Source organism: Lepus europaeus, chromosome X, assembly GCF_033115175.1.
Source record: "Lepus europaeus isolate LE1 chromosome X, mLepTim1.pri, whole genome shotgun sequence".
Taxonomy (NCBI): domain Eukaryota; kingdom Metazoa; phylum Chordata; class Mammalia; order Lagomorpha; family Leporidae; genus Lepus; species Lepus europaeus.
The window spans coordinates 125,237,293-125,262,476 of NC_084850.1; the positions used below are offsets into that span (position 1 = coordinate 125,237,293).

A 25,184-nucleotide genomic window follows, 5' to 3' on the forward strand; every position below is an offset into this window, starting at 1 on the left:
TGTAGATTCCTTCAGGTTTTCTACATAGACAGCCCTGTGTTTTGTAAACCTATATGCTATGCTATTTATTTCTCTTTTCTTGTCTGATAGCACTGACTAGGAATGTTAGTATTACCTTGAGTAGGTGTAGAAAGAGTGCGCAGGTTTCACTTACTCCTGATTTTAGTGGAAAGCATTCTGTTTTTCATTGAGCATTCTGGCTCCTGATCAAAATACCTCTGTGTGATTTATCAAGCTTTTTCATAGGCAATTTCAAAGGGGTTACCTGGTAGATTTCACAGGGACAGTTGCCCTTTCCACAGCGTACTTACTACATAGCCAGTGTACTGTATTCTCTGGAGGAAGTTGCAGTAAGGACTCAGATCCCTCTGGCTGGCCAGGCTTTTACACATACTCTTATTTTCATTCCTGGCCTTGGCACCTATCAGGCCAAGATTTTCTTCAACAGCCTTGTGGTATGCCTCCTTTTTGGGAAAGATGAACACTGAACACATTATTTCCCACTCTGACTTAGTGCTCAGTACTGTTCCTCTTTTATCCTTTTCTGTCTCGCTCTTCCTGGCCTGGATCTATAAAACTACAAAAGCCTTTTGCTTGGGGGCTCTCTCAGTAATGTGTACCCCTTCTACATCTGTGCAGACCTATTGGACCCTCAACTAGTAGAGAAAATGGAAGGGGAGAGAGTCAGCATTTTTTCTGGCTTTAGCCTTTTGCTTACACTATCACAGTAAGTCATTAAAAGCTCTATTTTTACTTCTATTTTTGGCTTGTTAGTTTAATTGGCTACTCTTGACCTGGCAACTCTTCTTAGCATAGCTGAGCTCCTGCCATTCACCATTTAGTATGATATTAGCTGTATATTTTTTTGTAGATGTCCTTCATGAGATTGACGCATTTTACTTCTAGCCCCAGTTTTCTGAGTTGTTTTTAATTCATCATGAGTAGATGTTGAATTTTGTGAAATAATTTTTCTGCATCTGTTGAGATGACTTTTACATACTCATTCTCTATATTACTACTGTTTTATGTTTTCTACTCTGTATCCAGTGTATTCTTTATAATATGAAATTTCTTTTTTTAAAGATTGATTTATTTATTTGAAAGTCAGGGTTACAGAGAGGCAGAGGCAGAGAGACATCTTCCATCCACTGGATCATTCCCCATTTGGCCATCCTGAAGCCAGGAGCTGGGAGCTTATTTCGGGTCTCCCACGTGGGTGCACATGCCCAAGGACTTGGGCCATCTTCTGCTGCTTTCCCAGGCCATAGCAGAGAGCTGGATTGGAAGTGGAGCAACCAGGACTCGAACCGGTTCCCATATGAGATGCCAGCACTGCAGGTGGCGGCTTTACCTGCTATACCACGGTGCCGGCCCCAATATGGAATTTCTGGTTCCAGAGCATTTTAGTCATTAAAGAACCATATAGGACTTGGGTTGTCCTTTGGTTTATTCTAATGAACATTCTCCCAAGTCTTAAGTTTCCTCTGAGGTAAAGAGGAAGTGATTAACATGAAAGCTGTTAAGAGTTGTGAGTATTTGTATGTAGCATCATTCTTCTCTTAAAATAGTATTTATTTTTCTAAGAATATTATGAATACAGAGATACAGCCTTTTGATCTCTGCTTTTTAATCCTCTGGTACTGGACTTGGGAGTTGGAAGAAGAAAAAACTCATTACTTTCTTATATGATTACCCATGACAAGTTGATTGTCTTCTTTATTATGGCCATGATTGCTTTTCGTGTACATGACCAGCAATAATTTTGATGATATGAAGTAGTTCTTCATATGTGTCATTCCAGTAGGATATCCCATGTCTACCATCCTGTGAGGTGGGATGAAGGCTAACTTCTCTTTACAAGCATATTCTCCTTATAAGACACATTTCTTTTTCCCTCAAAATCCTCTGTGGCCTCCGTTGTACTTAGAGGAAGACTAGAAATTTTACATTCATGGAGCTGGCGCTGTGGTACAGTGGGTTAAACCCCTGGCCTGTGGTGCCAGCATCCCGTATGGGCATCAGTTCAAATCCCGGCTGCTCTACTTTCCATCCAGTTCCCTGCTGGTGGCCTAGGAAAGCAGTGGAACATGTCTTAAGTGCTTGGGCCTCTGCACCCACGTTGGGAGACCCCAGAAAAGCTCCTGGCTTTGGATCGGCCCAGCTCCAGCTATTGCAGCCATTTGAGGAGTGAACCAGCAGATGGAAAACCTCTCTCTCTCTCTCTCTCTCTCTCTCTCTCTCTCACTACCTCTCACTACCTCTCTGTAACTCTGCCTTTCAAATAAATTTAAAAAATCTTTAAAAAGAAGAAATTTATGGTATAATCCTTGTAGTATTTGTTAAACTTTGGGGTAAATATGATGTTTTTGTGATTACCACATATGATTATATTATACTTCCAATATTTTTTTCTGTAAGTGTTACAATACTTTTGGGTGCAAGGTACAGAAATCCAACTTGAAATTGCTTCAGAAATGGGAACTCACTGAAAGCATACCTGTTAATTGTTAGAATTCAAGGAGGAATGATGGAAGGATATGGTAGAAATGGTAGATATGGTAGAAATGAATGCTCTAAGGGCTTTTTCCGATCTCTTATCTCTCCTCTTTCTGCAGCTCATCTTCATCAAATTGTGAGGAAGCCAGCTGGAGATAACTCTATAGTTGTCCATCTTCTTTCAACTTCAATTACTAGAAAATGTGTGGCTCTCTAATACAAATCCAAAAATAGGAGGCGGGCCTCAAAAATTCATAAAAATACATATTGTGAAAAAATTATATAACTTTCAAAAGTGTTTTTTAGAACAAAATAAATGTTTATTTCATTTTTTTCATGAACTTTTAAAGTACCCTCATATTAAGGAAGGAGTTCAGTGGCCCAGTGTTTTGTCATGTGCACTCTTCTGTATTTATCAAACATGAGCAGAGGGTAAGATCAGATGCTAATATGGTTGCTTCTCCTGTGGCAGTGCAGATGGGAACTGCAAAGAGCAGAATGTGGAAAAGAGAGGAGTGTTAATGTTAGGTATTTAGTATACTAATGTCCACTCTACCTATATGACAATATTCATATTTTTAACGGCATGATCATGCACATTTTGGTATCATACTTTTTTTTTGGACAGGCAGAGTTAGACAGTGAGAGAGAGAGAGAGACAGAGAGAAAGGTCTTCCTTCTGTTGGTTCACCCTCCAAATGGCCGCCATGGCCAGCACTGCGCTGATCTGAAGCCAGGAGCCAGGAGCCAGGAGCCAGGTGCTTCTCCTGGTCTCCCATGGGGTGCAGGGCCCAAGCACTTGGGCCATCCTCCACTGCACTCCCGGGCCACAGCAGAGAACTGGACTGGAAGAGGAGCAACTGGGACAGAACCGGTGCCCCAACTGGGACTAGAACCCAGGGTGCTGGCGCCGCAGGTGGAGGATTAGTCTAGTGAGCCGTGGCACTGGCCGATATCATACTTTTTAAATCTTATAACATTTATCCACACACACACATTCAAACACATTTTCACAATCTCAGCATTGTTCTACCCCAATGGTCATATCAGTACTGTGTATTAAAAACCATATAAGTCAAAAACGGAAGAAAATAAAGCAGGGGGGATGGGTGTTGTGGCACAGTCGGTTTAACTGCCACTGGTTATACTAAAATCCTATACTGGGGTGCCAGTTTGAGTCCCAGTTACTTTATTTCTGATCCAGCTTCCTGCTAATGTTTCTGAGAAGACACCAGAAGATGATCCAAGTACTTGGGCCCCTGATATCCATGTGAGAGACCGGGACTGAGTTCCTGACTCCTGGATTCGATATAGCCTGGATCTGGTTGTGGCCCTTTGAGAAGTGAAGCAGATAGAAGATAGATCTCTTCCCACTCCCGCGATTCTCCCTCCGCCCCCTGTCACTTTGACTTTTAAATAAATGAACAAATCTTTCAAAAGAAACAGAAGATATTATGTTACTCCACTTTAAACTATATTAAAAAGCTATAAAAAATAAAAAAACATAATAAAAACATCATGGTATTAGCATAAAAATAGGCATGTAGACCAATGTTTACTGATTCAGAATTGAAAGTCTAGAAGTAAAGCCATGCATCTACAGCTAACTGATCTTTGACAAAGGTACTAAGAAAATGCATTGGCGAAAGGACAGTGTCTTCAATAAATGGCATTGGGAAAATCTACAGAAGAATGAAGCTAGACCCTAATCTCTCACCTTATTAAAAAAAAATCAATTGGGGACCAGCGTTGTGGCTTATCAGATTAAGCTGTTGCTTGTGATACTGGCATCGCTGCTCTGTTTCCCATCCAGTTTCCTACGAATGTATCTGGGAAGGCAGAGGAAGATGGCCCAACTGCTTGTGCCTCTGTTATCCATATGGGAGACCTGTGTGGAGCTTCAGGCTCCTGGCTTTGGCTTGAGCTAGCCCCTGCTGTTGTGGCCATATGGGGAGTGAATCAGTAAATGAAAGATCTCTCTCCCTCTTCCACTCCATTTCCTTCTACTTCTCCCTCTCCCTCTCCATCTTGCTCTCTCTCTCTCTGTTGTTCTACTTTCAAATAAATAAATAAATCTTTAAAATGCACTCAAAATAAATGAAATACTTAAATTTAAGACCTGAAACTACAAAAGTTTTTGAGAACACATAGAGGAAATGTTTCAGCCCATTGAAATGATCAAGGATTTTTTTTTGGTTCAAATTTCAAAAGCACAGAAAACAAAAGCAAAAATAGACAAATGGGATTATATCAAACTATGAAGGTTCTTTATAGCAAAGGAAGTAACAGTGAAGAGACAGCCTTCAGAATGGAGAATCTGAAAAGGGGTTAATATTCAAAATATAAGGAACTTAATAACAAAACAAACAACCCAATGTAAAAATGAACCATAGATCTAAATAGACATTTTTCAAAGGAACACATACAAAATGGCCAATAGATATGTGAAAACATGATCATTCATCAGGGAAATGCAAATCAAACCGCAGTGAGATATCTCACTCCAGTATGAACAGCTATTATCAAAAAGACAGAACATAACAAGTGCTGGTGAAGATGTGGAGAAAATGGAACCCTTGCATGGTATTAGTGAAAATAAATTGGTATATCCATTATGGAAAATAGTATGGAGGTTCCTCCACAAAAAAATAGAACTAACATATGGTCCAACAAAACCTCTGTGGAGTATAGATCCAAAGGAAACAAAATCAGTATGTTGAAGAGACACCTGCACTCCCATGTTTTTTGTAGCACTGTTAACATTAGTCAAGAAAATGGAAACAACCTCAATGTCCATCACCTGATGGATAGTTCAAGAAAAATGAGGCACAAGGGCACATACATACACACACACACACATTTGTATTTAGATTCTAGTGCTGCTGTGAGAAATTACCACAAACTGGGTGGCTTAAAGAAACAGTAATTCATTTTCTCATGGTTCTGGAGACTAAAAGTATAAAGTCAAGTCATGAGCAGAGCTGGTTCCTCCTTGCGGCCCTGAGGGAGGAACTGTTCCATGCACTTCTTCTAGCTTCCAGTGCAATTATTGTCATCTCTTGACTTGTAGACTCATCACTCCAGTCTCTGACTTCGTCTTCACATGGCATGCTCCCTCTATGTCTGTGTCCAAATTCATCTTTTGTGAGTATATATATAGTATCATCATAAAATAGGATACCTATCCTAACCCAGTGGGACCTGATTTTCTTTTGATTACCTCTGTATCTATTTTGTTTTTCTTTTTTTACATTTTATTTATTTATTTGAGAGGTAGAGTTACAGACAGAGAGAAGGAGATACAGAGAGAAAGGTCTTCCATATGCTGGTTCACTCTCCAAATAGCTACAATGGCCGAGGATGGGCCTGTCAGAAGCCAGGAGCCAGGAGCTTCTTCCGTATTTCCCACATGGGTACAGGGGTCCAAGCACTTGGGCTGTCTTCCACTGCTTTCCCAGGCCATAAGCAGAGAGCTGGATTGGAAGAAGAGCAGCGAAGACACAAACTGGTGCCTAAATGGGATGCTGGCACTACAGGTAGAGGCTTACCCTACTACACCACAGTACCAGCCCCAAAGATTTCATTTCTATATATGATCATATTCACAGGCTCTGAGTTGACGTAAAGTATGGGGAACACTATGCAAACCTCCTGTGTGTCTGTGTTTGTGCATATACCTTTCTGAAGCATGCTTTCTAATGACTGCATCCTCTGGCTCACCCTGAAAATGGCCAGAATGACCAGGGCCGAAGCCAGGAGATAGAAACCCCATTTGGGTGTCCTCACGTGGGTGGCAGGAGCCCAAGTACTTGGGCCATCCTTTGCTGCTTTCCCAGACACATTATCAGGGAGCAGGATTGGAAGTGGAGCAGCCAGGGACTTGAACCAGCACTCAGATATAGGATGCCAGTGTTGCTGGTCATGGCTTAACCTTCTGTGCCACAATGCCAGCCACCTACAAGGTACTTCTTATAATAGCTTTATGGTAAAGACATTCCAGATAATTTCCTTTCCCAAGGCTAGAATTTTATGTAGTGTCATTCTTTGTCTTTGGATTAAACAAAATTTATAAGTGGAAAGGGAAATAGCTCTGCTGAAATAACTAATACTCACACAGATACCATCATGCTTATTTGACAAACACCTAGCTGGCTCCCTCTAGGCCTATTACATGGTTATGCTCAAAGCTTATGCGAGGGAAAGTAGTCAAAATCACATTTCATTATATTACCAAAATTACCAGTTAACTATAAATAGTTCAAGGATGTATGTTCTATTTTTTCCTCTTGTATGGATCTCTTGTCAATACAGAGGTAAAGCCTTTGCAAAATCTCTTTAAAGTGTCAAAATACAATCTGGATGTCAACAGTACAGTGAGTGTCTACCACCTGTGAGATGTTTCTGGTATTCATAGAGTAGCTACTGTTAGCTGAAGGAGAATCATTGCTAAAGAGCAGGGCCTGCCATTTACTTGGAAGGGAAATTTGATGCTATCAGAATTAAATCTGTACAACTCTGGAAAAATACATAGGAAATGCCTGTAACTTATTTTTGATGTCAAGCTGATGTTTTGGCTTGGTTTGCAATGAATAGTCATTTTTAGTAAGCCCATTTGGTTGTGTGAGTAATGTCTGTAAAGGAGTGAGAAGAACTCACCAACTTTTACACTGATTTCTGGGTCTTTAGCATGGATAAAGCTTTCTAGTGAGTCTGTTGTTGGGGAGAAATTATTTCTTTAAAGTATAATGACTAAATTATGGGAAATAATAAACTTGTTTTACTGTGGCTCCCTTTGGTACTGTTTTCTAGTAAAACTAAATGTCATTACCAACAGCCTTTTAATTACTGTTAAAGTATTGTTGGCTAGGGCTGGAAAATTACATTGGTTTCATGAAGTTTGTGTTCGCTTTATCCACATTGGTATGAAATTTATGGATGAAAAAGGTCCTAAAGCAAAAGGACTTGTGTATACCCTATGCACAGGTTTTGGTGTTGGAGATTTGCTTTTCTTCTTTTAAGCAAAATACCATAATTTAATGGGAAAAGAGACAATGGCTATAAATAGTAATTGAATGGACAAATGACCATTTCATCCATATACAGTAAATTTTAAAGTAATCACAGATCATTAAAACTGTAGTAGTATAACATTCTTAACCATTGGGTTGACAAAGGTATAAAACCAAGTTTACAAAACTATATTTGCAGCCATACTGGTACACACAGGCATTTCTTTCTTTTTTTTTAATTTTTAAAAATTTTACCTCCCACATATAAGGGAGAACATGCAGTATTTGTCTTTCTGTGTACAGCATATTTCACTCAACTTGATACTCTCCAGTTGCATCCATTTTGCTGCAAATGCTAAATTTTATTCTTTTTTGTAGCTGAGTAATATTCTATTGTGTATATATACCATATTTTATTTATCTTCATCTGATGGTGGACACCTTGATTGATTCCAAATTTTGGCTATAAAGAGTGCTACCATAAGAAATATGATGCAGGTATCTTTTTTCATTTATTAAACTTTTATTTAATGAATATAAATTTCCAAAGTACAGCTTATGGGTTACAATGGCTTCCCCCCTCCCACAACTTTCCTCCCACCCACAACCCTCCCCTTTCCCGCTCCCTCTCCCCTTCCATTCACATCAAGATTCATTTTCAATTCTCTTTATATACAGAAGATCAGTTTAGTATATATTAGGTAAAGATTTCAACAGTTTGCCCCCATATAGCAATACAAAGTGAAAAAAATACTGTTGGAGTACTAGTTATAGCATTAAATAACAGTGTACAGCACATTAAAGACAGAGATCCTACATAATATTTTTTTAAAAAATTAATTAATTTTCTATGCCATTTCCAATTTAACACCAGGTTTTTTTTTTTTCATTTTAATTCTCTTTATATACAGAAGATCGATTCAGTATATAATTAGTAAAGATTTCATCAGTTGGTACCCACGCAGAAACACAAAGTGTAAAAATACTGTTTCAGTACTAGTTATAGCATCACTGCACATTAGACAACACATTAAGGACAGATCCCACAAGGGATGTAAGTACACAGTGACTTCTGTTGCTGACTTAACAATTTGACACTCTTGTTTATGGCGTCAGTAATCTCCCTAGGCTCTAGTCATGAGTTGCCAGGGCTATGGAAGCCTTTAGAGTTTGCCGACTTTGATCTTATTCCGATAGGGTCATAGTCAAAGTGGAAGTTCTCTCCTCCCTTCAGAGAAAGGTACCTCCTTCTTTGATGGCCCCATTCTTTCCACTGGGATCTCACTCACAGAGATCTTTCATTTAGGTCTTCTTCTTTTTTTTCTTTTCCATGGTGTCTTGGCTTTCCATGCCTACAATACTCTCATGGGCACTTGTAGGCAGCGCGTCAGTCTCATAATCTGAAGGTCCTGAGTTCGAGCCTCAGAGGGGGCAGCTGAGCTTTAGGGCTTGCCTCCTTAGTGCAGGTATCTTTTTTTTAAAAAAATTATATATTTAAGAGATAGAGGTATAGATAAAGGGAGATACAGAGAGAAAGGTCTTCCATCTACTGGTTCACTCCCCAAATGGCCACAATGGCTGGAGCTGAGCCGATCTGAAACCAGGAGCCAGAAGCTTCCTCCATGTCTCCGACGTGGGTGGAGGGCCCCAAGGACTTGGTCTATCCTTCACTGTTTTCTCAGGAATACCAGCAGAGAGTTGTATCGAAAGTGGAGCAACTGGAACTCTAACCCACACCAATATGGGATGCCAGTGCTGTAGACCTGGGCTTTAACCCATGGTGCCACAGCACTGGCCCTCATTTATAGTTTTTAAAGAAATTGTCATACTATTTTCCACAGTGGCTGCCTAATTTACATTCCTACCTCCAGTGTATAAGAGTTGCCTTTCTCCACATCCTCATTGTCTTTTGAATTTTAGCTGTTTTGACAGAGGTGAGGTGATTTTTCATTGTGATTTTGATTTGCACTTACCTGATAGGTAGTGATAGGATCCTAATGATTTGTCAGATAGATAACTCACAAATATTTTTCTCATCCTGTCTGATGCCTCTTCACTCTATTGAATGTTTCTTTGGCAGTGCAGAAGATTTTGAGTTTGATATAAGTTTTTTCTTCTATAATTTTCATTTTTCTTTTGAGCCCATCCTTGAGTTTTTCATATAGATTATTATATTTTTCAGTTCTAAAATTTCTTTTTGGCTCTTCTTCACATAGTTTCTATTTATTTGCTGAAAGTTTATTTTTCCATGTATTTTGAGTGGGTTGATGGTTGAATTTTTTTATGGTAGCAACTTAAAAATCTTTGTAATATAATTACAACATTTTGGTCATTCGGTGTTAGTGTTTCTTGATTGTCTTTTACTATTCAAATTGAGATTTTCCTAGTTTATTTTGGTATGAAATGATTTTTTAAAAGGTTTGTCTTTTAAAAATTATTTACTTGTTTATTTATTTGAAAGGTAGAGGAACAGAGAGAGCTCCAATCTAGTAGTTTACTCCCCAAGTGCCTGCTATGGCCAGGGCTGAGCCACACCAAACCCAGAAGCCAGAGATTCAGTCCAGGTCTCCTACATGGGTGGCAGGGACCCAGCCATTTGTGTCATCACCTGCTGGCTCCCAGGGAATGCATTTGCAGAAGTCCTAGGTGCAGACCTAGGACTTGAACTCAGGCATTCCAGTATGGGATTCAGGTTTCCTAAGTGGCATATTAACCACCAGGCCAAATGCTAGCCCCAGACATGTGATTTTTTAAATTATATTATGGTGTTGGAAGACAAAGTTACATCAAATTTGTTTACAGACCTAGTTGGCTTTTTTTTTTTATAATTTGAGCATCAGAATAGCCTCCACTCTACAAAATAGAATGAGAGCTCCCATTGGGGAAAATAGAGCAGTGAGCTTAATAGGTGAAAAAAAGTACATAGAACAAAAAAATCATTGGTTAACAACCATCTACTTCAGTTTACTTTTTCTGGAAGGGTTAAAGCAGAGAAGACTTCTTTATTATACTAAATCAGGTAGACTAGAATCTCCTGTTTGCAGGAATAAGTGTTCTTGCAGGGAGTGTGTGTATCTGCTTTCCTAATGTTTCAAGTTGATTATGTGTAATTTAGCATGAGTGACTCCACTTTGATTTAATCTGGTCTGCTGGGGTCTAGTGTAAAAACTCGGTAAAAGACAATGTGTGGCTGTTAGTTTGGCTGTTAAATGTTCTCTAATTGCTGTTGCTGTGGCATAGTAGGCTACGCCTCTGCCTGCAGTGCCTGCATCCCATGTGGGCACCAGTTCATGTCTTGGCTGCTCCTCTTCCAACCCATCTCTCTGCTTATGGACTAGAAAGGCAGTGGAAGATGGTCCAGGTGCTGGGGCTCCTGCGCCTATGTGGGAGACCAGAAAGAATCTCCTAGCTCTTGGCTTTGGATCGGCTCACCTCTGGCCATTGCAGCCATTCGGGGAGTGAACCAGCAGATGGAGGAGCTTTCTCTCTGTCTCTCCTTTCTGTCTGTAACTCTACCTGTTAAATAAATAAATAAATATTTTTAAAAATGTTGTCCAAAAGTCCATGTGTTAAATATTTGGTTTCTGAAATCTTACATTCATGGTACTAAGAGGGGGAAACTAGGTCCAATTATGGTCTTTGGGGGTGATTGGATTGGATTGGATTGGATTGGATCATCAGGGTAAGGGTGCAATGATTAAATCATGGGGCTTATAAGGAGAGATGTAGACATATATATTCATGCTCTCTCTTGCCATTTGGTACTCTGTACCACCTTGAGACTACCAGCAAGAATGCCATTTCTAGCTACCAAAACAATGGGGATGTATCTTTTTTCAACTTTTTTTTAATAAATATAAATTTCCAAAGTACAGCTTTTGAATCATAGCAGCTTTTCTCCCATAACCTCCCTCCCACCTACAACCATCCATCTCCCACTTCCTCTTCCATCCCATTCTTCATCAAGATTCATTTTCAATTATCATTATATACAGAAGATCAATTTAGTACATACTAAGTAAAGATTTCAACAGACTGCACCCACACAGACACACAAAGTATAGAGTACTGTTTGAGTAGCAGTTTTACTGTTAATTCGTACAGTACAACACATTAAGGGCAGAGGTCCTACATGGGGAGTAGGTGCACAGTGACTCCCGTTGTTGATTTAACAATTGACACTCTTATTTATGACATCAGTAATCACCCAAGGCTCTTGTCATGAACATATGATATTTGTTCCTTTGGGACTGGCTTATTTCACTCAGCATGATATTTCCCTGATTCCTCCATTTTTTTTTGCAAATGACCAAATTTTATTGTTTTTTACTGCTATATAGTATTCTATAGGGTACATATCTCATAATTTCTTTATCCAGTCTTCTATTGATAGGCATTTAGGTTGATTCCATGTCTTAGCTATTGTAAATTGAGCTGCAATAAACATTGAGGTGCAGACAGTTCTTTTATTTGCCAATTTAATTTCCTTTGGGTAAATTCCAAGGAGTGGGATGGCTGGGTTGTATGGTAGGGCTATATTCAAGTTTCTGAACAATCTCCAAACTATCTTCTATAATGGCTTTACCAGTTTGCATTCCCACCAACAGTGGACTAGTGTCCCTTTTTCCCCACATCCTTGCCAGCATCTGTTGTTGGTGGGTTTCTGTATGTAAGCCATTCTAACAGGGGTGAGGTGAAACCTCATTGTGGTTTTGGTTTGCATTTCCCTGATTGCTAGTGATCCTGAACGTTTTTTCACGTGTCTATTGGCCATTTGGATTTCCTCTTTTGAAAAGTGTCTATTGAGGTCCTTGGCCCATCTCTTTTTTTTTCATACTTGAAAACAAATTTAATGAAACAGAACAGTGATCCGCAGCAGATACCCACATGCAGAAGTTCAAGTCTTTTAAAAACAGCATGGCCTTTGTATATATCCTACAACATCTTCCTGCATTCTTTCAGGACTTGGGAATCATTCGTTCTGGCCCTGCCACAGCAACTGCAGGCTGGACTTGAAATTCAATAAATCTATGGAAAGCTAATTTTCAACTTGATAATTTTGTATGGCCTGTGAATGATGTTATTTTTTTCTTCCTTTTTAAAAAACTTTTATTTAATGCATATAAATTTCCAAAGTACAGCTTATGGATTACAATGGCTTCCCCCCAATAACTTCCCTCCTACCTGCAACCCTCCCCTTTCCTGCTCCCTCTCCCCTTCCATTCACATCAAGATTCATTTTCAATTCTCTTTATATACAGAAGATCAGTCTGGTATATATTAAGTAAAGATTTCAACAGTTTGCACCCACACAGAAACACAAAGTGAAAAAAATACTGTTTGAATACTAGTTATAGCATTAAATCACAATGTACAGCACATTAAGGACAGAGATCCTACATGAGGAGTAAGTGCACAGTGACTCCTGTGGTTGACTTAACAAATTGACACTCTTGTCTATGGTGTCAGTAATCACCCTAGGCTCTTGTCATGAGTTGCAAAGGCTATGGAAGCATTTTGAGTTCACCGACTCTTATCATATTTAGACAAGGTCATAGTCGAAGTGGAAGTTCTCTCCTCCCTTCAGAGAAAGGTACCTCCTTCTTTGATGACCCGTTCTTTCCACTGGGATTTCACTCGCGGAGATCTTTCATTTAGGTCATTTTTTTTTGACAGAGTGTCTTGGCTTTCCATGCCTGAATTACTCTCATGGGCTTTCCAGCCGGAGCCGAATGCCTTAAGGGCTGATTCTGAGGCCAGAGTGCTGTTTAGGACATCCGCCATTCTGTGAGTCTGCTGTGTATCCCACTTCCCATGTTGGATCATTCTGTCCCTTTTTTGTTCTATCGGTTAGTATTTTCAGACACTAGTCTTGTTTATGTGATCCCTTTGATTCTTAGTCCTATCATTATGATCAATTGTGAACAGAAATTGATCAAATGGACTAGTGAGATGGCATTGGTACATTCCACCTTGATGGGATTGAATTGGAATACCCTGGTATGTTTCTAACTGTACTGTTTGGGGCAAGTCAGCTTGAGCATGTCCCAAATTGTACATCTCTTCCCTCTCTTATTCCCACTCTTATATTTAACAGGGATCATTTTTCAGTTAAGTTTCAACACTTAAGAATAACTGTATATTAATTACAGAATTAAACCAATAGTATTAAGTAGAACAGACAAAAAAAATACTAAGCGGGATAACGTATTAAGTTGTTCATCAACAGTCAGCTTGGCACATCTCTTAAGTGGGTTGTTTGTTTTGTTGTTGTGAAGTTTCTTGATCTCTTTGGAGATTGTGGTTATTAAACCTTTATCGGATGCATAATTTGCGAATGCTTTTTCCCATTCTGTCAGTTGCCTCTTCACTTTCCTGACTGTTTCTTTTGAAGTACAGAAACGTCTCAATTTGATGCAATCCCAATTGTTAATTTTGGCTTTGACTGCCCGTGCAGGTAGGGGTCTTGCTTCATGCTTCTGCACGTGGAAATCCAATTTTCCCAGCACCATTTATTGAATAGACTATCCTTATTCCAGGGATTGGTTTTGAATCTTTGATCAAATATAAGTTGGCTGTAGATGTTTGGATTCTGCCTTTCAAATAAAGAAATAAATCATAAAAAATACTTTGTTTTCATAAAGATATTTTATAAGTTTGTTGTCAATTTTATCAATATTTTATTGTTTGGATTCTAGAATTTGACTCTTGTTTAGAAAGAGATTAACTGTTGTTTATCTCTGTACACCGAGATTAACAGTAAATTCACCGGGCCGGTGCTGTGGGCAGTGGGTTAACACCCTGGCCCGAAGTGCCAGCATCCCATATGGATGCTGATTTGAGTCCTGGCTGCTACACTTCCTACCCAGCTCTCTGCTATGGCCTGGGAAAGCAGTGGAAGATGGCCCAAGTCTTTGGGCCCCTGCACCTGCATGGGAAACCTGGAAGAAGCTCCTGGCTCCTGGCTTCGGATCAGCAAAGCTCTGGCCATTGCGGCCAATTGGGGAGTGAACCAGCAGATGGCAGACCTCTCTTTCTCTCTCTCTCTGCCTCTCCTCCCTCTGCGTAACTCTGACTTTCAAACAAATAAATAAATCTTAAAAAAAACAAAACAGTAAATTCACTCTTGAGTGGAACAGAAGTTTCTTCTAGGTGTTTCATTATTTTGTTTTTACAATTATATGTTTGTTTCATGAATAGTTTATTTTTTGTGTAAGATATGAGCAGGAATTCAGCTTTATATAATTTGCAAATGTTTAGCTACTTGTCCTGATACAAGTTATTATAAAATGTTTTCTCCCACTTATTTGAAATGTCACTTTTGCCACAAAGTAGATTTTCCTGTTAAGCTAATATATATACTGCTTAACCAAGCAAACTATCCTCAATAATAAACCTTCTAAATATTTTCTGGCACTTTTGAAGCCAACAAATTAGATGATGGTTAAACATAATACTCAGCTATTTATTACAAGCAAGTTTCCTGGTGTCTTCATTAAACAACAAATGATTATCCTATCTATTGTGTTTTGAGAAACCCCTACAGCTGAATATCTTTTAAAATATTCTAAAATTCAGGCCTTCCTGAATGATATTACTTGGAATTAGTTGTCTCTATCCATTACTTTTTAATTTCTTTTTTAAAGTAGGTTGTAAATGTTTATATTTCTCTCACACACAATGTTGTATGTGACATTTACTAGTTTTAATATGTGTCTATAGGACTACTACTCAAATGGAGTATAATGTGGAAAGTGTAGAACTAAAGAAATAAGTCTATCTGAAAACAGAAGCACACATTTTGTAGGATTTAAAAATATTGCACATAATAAAGTTGCCCAGAAATTATTGGCTGGTTTTACAGAGTGAGGTATTAGTCAATCTCTGCATAAAGATGAATGCAAAGTAAAGGAACTACACATACACAAAAAATACATAAATTCCAGTTAAAACCTAGGATGCCAACAACTAAGAAATAAATGTGAAAAGGTTTATAAATAGCCATGATTTCAGCATTATAAAATCATTAGCCACGGACCAAACGCATAACTATCTCTTGGTAATATTTCCTAAGTTTGCAACTTTTTTCAGCCTAAATGATAATGGGCAATGTAATCATTTACTTTATCTCAGTTCTGTAGAAAGGCATGGTTCTGTGGTAAATAAGAAACCTTACGTTTCTAAAGCTTTCATTGGCAATTAACCAAAATAATGCTCTCTTTTGCCGACTCAATTATATAGTTCCATGTACATTTAGTATCTCACATCGCAGATGCTACAGAGCATGCAATTAAAAATTAGCAAAGGTTTCACTGCAGAAATCACTCAAGTTTACACAATTGAAATGTGCAGTAACTTTGAAAGTTTAGTCCAATATGTTATTAGGCAAACTCAGTGCTTTTTTTGGTAATAAAACTGGGCACATTAACATGTAGGAAAAAAGGACCAAGCAAAATTCTATGCTTTTAGAAAGAAAATTTCCTAATCAGTGAAAACTAATAATTATATTTGCTCTACTGCTCAATGTTGATTTTTTCAAAAACAATCTAAATATATTTAGCCACCATATCAAATTGCTTAAACTAAGTGAAATCATACACTTGTCAAAAATAGTTCACAGAAAACTGTTTTGCCTTAAAGATACTGAGGAAGTCAACTAGCTGAATTTAATTAAAACAGAAAAAGAACGAACTATTGTCCTGAACAGTCAATGTATGTGGTAACCATAGTTCCTCTTCATTGAGTGACAGTCCTGCAGTGCTGGCTTGATCCATGGAACCTATTTCCAATCGGTACTGTGTGCTGATTTGTGGTGTCAAAGCTACTAAAAGAAAAATTTTTCTCCATATATTCCAACAGTCCACCTCAGAAAGAAAACTCCTGGCAATGATGTCTTTGTCTGCTGGAGCCATCCTGGTGTGTCTGGAAGTGATTTTCAAAATGCTTTCTGGACAGTTTTGGTTTTGACCAAAAAAACTAAAGTCTTTAAATAAGTCATCAACATTGAAGTTAAATGATTTCTCAAAAGGACATCCGCTACCTCTCTGGCCTTTACCATTAATGAAAGCGGTGTGTCCAAGTGTATCATACTCTTTTCGCCTGTTAGCATCTGAGAATAAGTTTTTGCAATCTCTGAATTTTGCTTCAGCATCAGGACTCTTATTTCTGTCGAGGTGATACTTGATGGCCAGTTTGTGAAAAGCCTTCTTGATTTGGCGTTGTGATGCTGACTTTGGCTCACTTAAGATAACATAGTAGCTTTTTGAGGCCAGAATTAGCTCTGTTATCATCAAAATGCAGATTGCAAAGTTGAAAACTGACTGGTGAACAGCTATTTCTAATATCCCACACTCTCTTATGGCTGCTGCTCTTTGACACAGCGGAGGCACAGGTGAAGCTGATGAACAGCTCTGTATGGCTTCCAGGGCCTGGCCTATCACCTTGGCCTTGCGACCTACTGGAGCCGGCGCACGCCCCACTGCTGCTGGCACCTGGACCTCATGCTCCGTCAGCTGCAGCAGCAGCATCCTCTCAAACCCACTCCGCTTTACTTTTTAATTTATTTTTGTTCCTGTTACTGTTAGTTATAATATTTTATCCAGCTATAGAAATAATACAGTTTGCATAAATTGAACCTCGGTCACTTTTGAGATATCAAACAGTTCTGTGAGTCTATTTTTATGTTTGAATACTGACTATAGATATGACTGATATAATCTTTTGTAATTTGAATTTTAATATTTTTCCTTTCTATTAACCAAAGCCTTATTGGTACACTAGGTCCAACAGGTTTATTATGCTCCCTCATATATATATATATATATATATATATACATATATATTATATATATATATATATATCAAAGAACTCATTATTATGAAGAGCATTTTGGCCAGAGGCATTTTATATTAAAGTAGTGGTTTTTAATCTTGTCTGTATATCAGAATCACCAGAGAATTTGTAGAATTCTGATGCCCAGACCATAGCCAAGGCAAATCAAATCAGAACCTCTGGGGATGTGACTTAACTATCTTTAAAAGTTTCTCCAGGGGATTCTAATATACAGCTGAGGTAGAGAAATACAGAACTAAAGGGATTTTGAATCCTAAAAAGTCATGCAGAATTATTCTGTGCAGAATTTTTGAAATGTAAAATCTGATATACAATATTTTTTTAAACTTTTATATAATGAATATAAATTTCCAATGTACAGCTTATGGATTACAATGGCCCACCCCATAACTTCCCTCCCACCCACAACCCTCCCCTTTCCCGCTCCCTCTCCCCTTCCATTCACATCAAGATTCATTTTCAATTCTCTTTATATACAGAAGATCAGTTTAGTATATATCAAGTAAAGATTTCAACAGTTTGCCCCCACATAGCAACACAAAGTGAAAAATACAATGTACAGCACATTAAGGACAGAGATCCTACATGATATTTTTTAAAAAATTAATTTTCTATGTCATGTCCAATTTAAAACCAAGGTTTTCTTTCATTTTCAATTATCTTTATATATAGAAGATCGATTCAGTATATACTAAGTAAAGATTTCATCAGTTTGCACCCACACAGAAACACAAAGTGTAAAAATACTGTTTTAGTACTAGTTATAGCATCGCTTCACATTGGACAACACATTAAGGACAGATCCCACATGAGACGAAAGTACACAGTGACTCCTGTTGTTGACTTAACAATTTGACACTCTTGTTTATGGCGTCAGTAATCAACTGAGGCTCTTGTCATGAGCTGCCAAGGCTATGCAAGCCTTAAGGGTTCGCTGATTTAACCAGTTTGCATTCCCACCAACAGTGGGTTAGTGTCCCTTTCTCCCCACATCCTCTCCAGCATCTATTATTGGTTGATTTCTGAATGTGAGCCATTCTCACTGGGGTGAGGTGAAACCTCATTGTGGTTTTGATTTGCATTTCCCTGATTGCTAGTGATCTTGAACATTTTTTCATGTGTCTGTTGGCCATTTGGATTTCCTCTTTTGAAAAATGTCTGTTGAGGTCCTTGGCCCATCTTTTAAGTGGGTTGTTTGTTCTGTTGTTGTGGATTTTCTTGATTTCTTTGTGGATTCTGGTTATCAACCCTTTATCTGTAGTAGAGTTTGCAAATATTTTTTCCCATTCTGTCGGTTGCCTCTTCACTTTCCTGACTGTTTTTTTTTTTTTTTGAAGTACAAAAACCTCTCAATTTGATGCAATCCCAAATGTGAATTTTGGCTTTGACTGCCTGTGCTGCTGGAGTATTTTCCAAGAAGTCTTTGCCTGTGCCTATATCTTGCAGGGTTTCTCCAATGCTCTCTAATAATTTGATGATTTCGGGTCATAGATTTAAGTCTTTAATCCATGTGGTTTTTTTGTGTCAGGTGAAAGGTAGGGGATTTGCTTCATGATTCTGCATGTGGAAATCCAATTTTCGCAGCACCATTTATTGAATAGACTATCCTTATTCCAGGGATTGGTTTTGGATCCTCGATCAAATATAAGTTGGCTGTAGATGTTTGGATTGATTTCTGGTGTTTCTATTCTGTTCCATTGGTCTATCCATCTGTTTCTGTACCAGTACCATGCTGTTTTGATAACAACTGCCCTGTAGTATGTCCTGAAATCTGGTATTGTGATGCCTCTGGCTTTGTTTTTGTTGTACAAGTTTGCTTTAGCTATTCGAGGTCTTCTGTGTCTCCATATGAATTTCAGCATCATTTTTTCCAGATCTGAGAAGAATGTCTTCGGTATTTTGATTGGTATTGCATTGAATGTATAAATTGCTTTTGGGAGAATGGACATTTTGATGATATTGATTCTTCCAATCCATGAGCATGGAAGATTTTTCCATTTTTTGGTATCCTCTTCTTCTTTCTTTAAGGTTTTGTAGTTTTCATTGTAGAGATCTTTAACGTCCTTGGTTAAGTTTATTCCAAGGTATTTGATTGTTTTTGTAACTATTGTGAATGGGATTGAACTTAGAAGTTCTTCCTCAGCTGCGACATTGCCTGTGTATACAAAGGCTGTTGATTTTTGTGCATTGATTTTATATCCTGCTACTTTGCCAAACTCTTCGATGAGTCCCAATAGTCTCCTAGTAGAATTCTTTGGGTCCCCTAAATAAAGAATCATATCATCTGCAAAGAGGGATAGTTTGAGTTCTTCCTTCCCAATTTGTATCCCTTTAATTTCTTTTTCTTACCTAATGGCTCTGGCTAAAACTTCTAGAACTATATTGAATAGCAGTGGTGAGAGTGGGCATCCCTGTCTGGTACCAGATCTCAGTGGAAATGCTTCCAACTTTTCCCCATTCAATAGGACGTTGGTCGTGGGCTTTTCATAAATTGCTTTGATTGTATTGAGGAATGTTCCTTCCATACCTAGTTTGCTTAGAGTTTTCATCATGAAAGGGTGTTGTATTTTATCAAATGCTTTCTCTGCATCTATTGAGAGAATCATACGGTTTTTCTTCTGCAGTCTGTTAATGTGGTGTATCACGTTGATTGTTTTGAGAACATTGAGCCATCCCTGCATACCAGGGATAAATCCCACTTGGTCTGGGTGGATGATCTTTCTGATGTGTTGTTGCATTCTATTGGCCAGAATTTTATTGAGTATTTTTGCATCTATGTTCATCAGGGATATTGGTCTGTAATTCTCTTTCAATGCTGCATCTTTTTCCGGCTTAGGAATAAGGTGATGCTGGCTTCATAGAAAAATAGGATTCCCTGTTTTTTGATTGTTCTGAATAGTTTGAGAAGAATTGGAGTTAGTTCTTTAAATGTCTGGTAGAATTCAGCGGTGAATTCATCTGGTCCTGAGCTTTTCTTTGTTGGGAGGGCCTTTATTACTGATTCAATTTCTTTCTCAGTTATGGGTCTGTTTAGGTTTTCTATGTCTTCCTGGTTCAATTTTGGTAGGTTGCATCTGTCCAGGAATCTATCCATTTCTGATAGATTTCCCTGTTTGCTGGCATACAAGTCCTTGTAGTAATTTATGGTGATTCTTTTTATTTCTATAGTGTCTGTTGTAACATTCCCTTTTTCATTTCTGGTTTTATGGATTTGGGTCTTTTCCCTTCTTTTCTTTTTTTAGTGAGTTGGGCCAATGGGCTGTCAGTTTTGTTTATTTTTTCAAAAAACCAGCTCCTCGTTTGGCTGATGTTTTTAATGTTTTTTTTTTTTTTGGATTCAATCCTGTTGATTTCTTCTCTGATTTTAATTGTTTCTCTTCACCTACTAGCTTTGGGTCTGGTTTGCTGCCGATTTTCTAGATCCTTGAGATGATTTGAAAGCTCATCTATTTGGTGCCTTCCCAGTTTCTTGATGTAGGCACCTATTACTATAAACTTTCCTCTTAACACTGCTTTTGTTGTATCCCATAGGTTTTGGTATGATGTGCTGTTATCCTTATTTACTTACAGAAAATTTTTGATATCTCTTTTAATTTCTTCTATGACCCATTGTTCATTAAGGAGCATGTTGTTCAATTTCCATGTGTTTGCATATGCTCTAGGGATTCCCGAGTTGCTAATTTCCAATTTCATTCCTTTGTGGTCTGAGAAGCTGCATGGTAGGATTCTAATTCTTTTGAATTTGTTGAGACTTGCTTTATGGCCTAGTATGTGGTCAATCCTAGAGAAGGGTCCATGTACTGCTGAGAAGAATGTAAATTCTTTCTGTGTAGGATGAAATGTTCTGTAGATATCTGTTAGATCCATTTGGGCTATAGTGTCATTTAAATCTACTGTCTCCTTGTTGATCTTCTGTCCTGTTGATCTGTCTATCTCTGAGAGTGGAGTATTGAAGTCCCCCAGTACTATTGTATTGGGGTCTAAGTCTGCCTTTAAGTCCCTTAACAAATCTTTTAAATAAGCTGGTGCCCTGTAATTAGGTGGATATACATTGATAATCGTTATATCTTCCTGTGGAATGGATCCCTTAATCATTATATAGTGCTCCTCTTTGTCTCTCTTAACAGTTTTTGTGGTAAAGTTTATTTTGTCAGATATTAAGATGGCTACGCCTGCTCTTTTTTCATTTCTGTTGGCATGGGATATCTTTTTCCAGCCTTTCACTTTCAGTCTGTGTGCATCTTTGTTGGAAAGGTGTGTTTCTTGTAAGCAGCAAATAGATGGGTTTTGTTCCTTAACCCAATCAGCCAATCAGTGTCTTTTAACTGGACAGTTCAGGCCATTAACGTTGAATGTGACTATTGATAAGTAGTAACTTTTGCCATTTGCCAAAGATATTTTCTAATATATGCTTTAGTTTCCTGTGATCTTTTGCTGTGAGGTTTCCTTCCTTTATCTTCTTTCATATTGGTGACCGTGTTTCTGTGTTTCTTTGTGTAACACATCTTTAAGCATCTTTTGCAGGGCTGGACGAGTGGCGACAAATTCTTTTAATTTCTGTTTGCTGTGAGAAGTCTTTATTTCACCTTCATTCACAAATGAGAGCTTTGCAGGATATAATATTCTGGGCTGGCAGTTTTTCTCTCTCAGTACCTGGGCTATATCTTGCCATTCTCTCTTAGCTTGTAGGGTTTCTGATGAGAAGTCAGCTGTGAGTCTAATTGGAGATCCTCTGAGAGTAATCTGGCGTTTCTCTCTTGCACATTTTAGGATCTTTTCTTTATGTTTCACTGTGGTGAGTTTAATTACGATGTGTCGTGGTGAGGATCTCTTTTGGTCATGTTTATTAGGGGTTCTGTGAGCTTCCTGTACTAGGATGTCTCTGTCCTTCTCCAAACCTGGGAAATTTTCTGCTAGTATCTCACTAAAATGGCCTTCTAATCCTTTCTCCCTCTCCATGCCTTCAGGAGCTCCTAGAACTCGAATGTTAGTTTGTTTAATAGTATCCTGTGGATTCCCAACAATATTTTTTAGATTTCTAATTTCTTCTTCTTTTCTTTGGTTTGCCTGTTTCCTTTCCTGTTCTCTGTCTTCTAAGTCCAATATTCTCTCTTCTACTTTACCCATTGTGTTTTTAAGGCTCTCTAATGTGTTTGTCATTTGATCTATTGAATTCTTCATTTCATTATGATTTCTTGTCACTATCACAGTTTCATGTTCTACTAGTTGTTTCATTTCATTTTGATTCCTCCTTAATATTTCATTTTCACGAGAGAGATTTTCTATCTTGTCCATTAAGGATTTCTGTAGTTCAAGAATTTGTTTTTGAGAACTTCATAATGTTCTTATCAATTTTTTGAGATCCGCTTCTTGCATTTCTTCCGTCTCATCATCTTCATAATCTTGGATTGGGGTGTCTTTTTCATTTGGGGGCATCATAGTGTCTTCTTTGTTCTTGTTATCTTGGTTTCTGCGTTTGTTTGGCATTTTGGAGATATTCTTTGGTTCCTTCGCTGTGGTGCTTTTTCTCGTAATACTATGACTCTAGATTAAGTGGACTGTCTGCTTTTGATGGATCCTTAAAGGTTGTGATGGGTGTGGCCAGTGAGCTCTGTTTGGTTCTTCAGGGTTAAGGGTGTGCCAAGGTTGACTCACCCAGATTGTTCTCTGGCTTGCTCGCTGGCTCTCTGTTTTTTTTTTTTTTGACTCAGTTGGGAAGTAATTCTGCACAGCTGAGTGGAATTGAGGGTAGTTGATGTATGAAATCTGGCCTCTGTGGGTATTCGTCTGATCTACTCCTGGGACCACACAAAGAGTTTATGCAGCCCTCAGTGTGGTCTCAAATTTCTCCGCAGTCTCTCACTGGGTTGCCAAGGTTACCAAGTTTGTGTACTCAGTGAGTTCTCTCACCCCCCTCAGATTTTCAGTCTCAGTTCATTAGCTCCACACACTTTCATTAGATCCTAGCCTCCTGTTATTTCTCCCCACCAGAGTCAGGTTTTTCTGCTTGGCTAATGGCGGGCACCGTTTTACATACGTAAAATGGCGCCTGCTCTTTGTCTTGCTCGGCTTTGTAAGGTGAGTGGAGAGAGAGGCTAGTGTCCGTGCCGGTTCCCCTTATTTATTCATTTTTTTTCTCTCCTCCAGTCAGCCTGGTGAACTTTCCCCAGTGGGGCCTCAGGCCTCATTCTGCCTTTCCCCGCCAATGTCTCGGGTTACTGAGGTTTTTGTGTCACCTCCCCTTCCAGCGCTGCTGCGTACACTCTGCGGCTCAGCTCCAACGGCTCGACTTCCACACGGTGGGCAACCTTGCTTTCCCCGTAGGTCCTCTGTGTGACATCCACTAGATCCAGAAGAGTTTCCTCTGCAGTTTTTTCCTGAGTCTTTTCCTGAGGCTACAGTAACTCCACTTTTATTAAACTATCTTTTCCCGGACTATTGGTGCACACCCTCACTGTTCCGCCATCTTGGCTCCACCCCCTGATATACCATATTTTAAGGTCGTTATGGTTCAGTTTATAGTTATGTTTTCTTCCACTCTGTGTCTGTTATTTTCTAAAATTCATGAGGGTGTTTTTCATGTCTCTTCAATTCTGTCATAAGCATGTTGAAGGTAGGCAAATTGTTTCTCTTTATTTGGGACTCCTATAGAATTAATCATGAAATTACTAAAGCGGTGAATACCACTGATTATCTTCAATCCAAATCTATGTGTGTTCTATATGTGCAAACACTATTAGGACACTTGTTCATTCACTCAAATTTACTGAATAATTACTCTTCTCCTGTGGCTTTATTATACTTTGATGGTTTCCAAAATATGTCTCTAGGTATGACCTATCCTCTGAAATCTAGACATAAAAATGTAAATTCAAATGCCTACTTAACATTGCCCTTTTCTCCTGTAATAGGATTCTCAAATTTAGCATGTCCAAATGAGAACTCTTGATTTACCTTTCCAAAATTAGTTTTCACTCAAACTTTGTCTAGTAAAGAGCACCAATACCCACTCGTTTTCTTTGGCTAAATTCTTGATTCCTTTTTTTATTTGACAAGTAGAGTTATATACAGAGAGAGAGACAGAAAGGTCTTCCTTCCATTCCTTCCATTGGTTCACTCCCCAAATGGCCGTTACAGCTGGCGCTGCACCGAGCCAAAGCCAAGAGCCAGGTGCTTCTTCCTAGTCTCGCGTGTGGGTGTAGGGGCCCAAGGACTTGGGTCATCCTCCACTGCCCTCCCAGGCCACAGCAGAGAGCTGGACTGGAAGAGGAGCAACCGGAACCAGAACCCGGCGCCCATATGGGATGCTGGCGCCACAGGTGGAGAATTAACCAAGTGAGCCACGGCACTGGCCCCAAATTCTTTATTCTTTTCTTATTAGCACAACCTCATCCAAACTGTTAACAAGTTCAGTCTACTCTACCTTCTAAAGCTGAGCATTGCTTAACCATCTCCACATCTACTACCCTTGTTTACCAGGGTTTATTTGCCTTTGGACTTTTGTGACATTTAGGGGAAACAGCCCTTGCTCTAATGACAACCTTTTTTGTTACTGTATTTTTGTTCAATCTGAACAATTATAAGTGGATGGGCCAAAGAATGTGAGTGACTAATTCCTCTGGAAGGCTCAGACAACCCAGGATATGACCCAAGGAAAAAGTAGGGGAATAATAGAGGAGTGTGGGGCCTCTAACTTGTTGTGGAGTGGTACATTATGCACATGTATCCTTTCTTGAGATGGTGCAAGATTGCATGTCTAGGTATGTTTATGTAAGGAGATACTCTGTCCTGCATTGCTGCAGGATTCAAATAGGAGATCTGGAATC

General features: G+C 38.8%; 1 long non-coding RNA gene and 1 pseudogene across 2 annotated transcripts in view; one reads left to right on the forward strand and one right to left on the reverse strand.

Annotated features, from left to right (window-relative positions):
- The window catches only part of LOC133753557 (uncharacterized), a 207,655-nt gene that overhangs the window by 155,189 nt on the left and 27,282 nt on the right, over positions 1–25,184 (forward strand). The window lies entirely within an intron of this gene.
- LOC133753655 (dnaJ homolog subfamily B member 9-like) lies at positions 16,197–17,032 on the reverse strand (annotated as a pseudogene).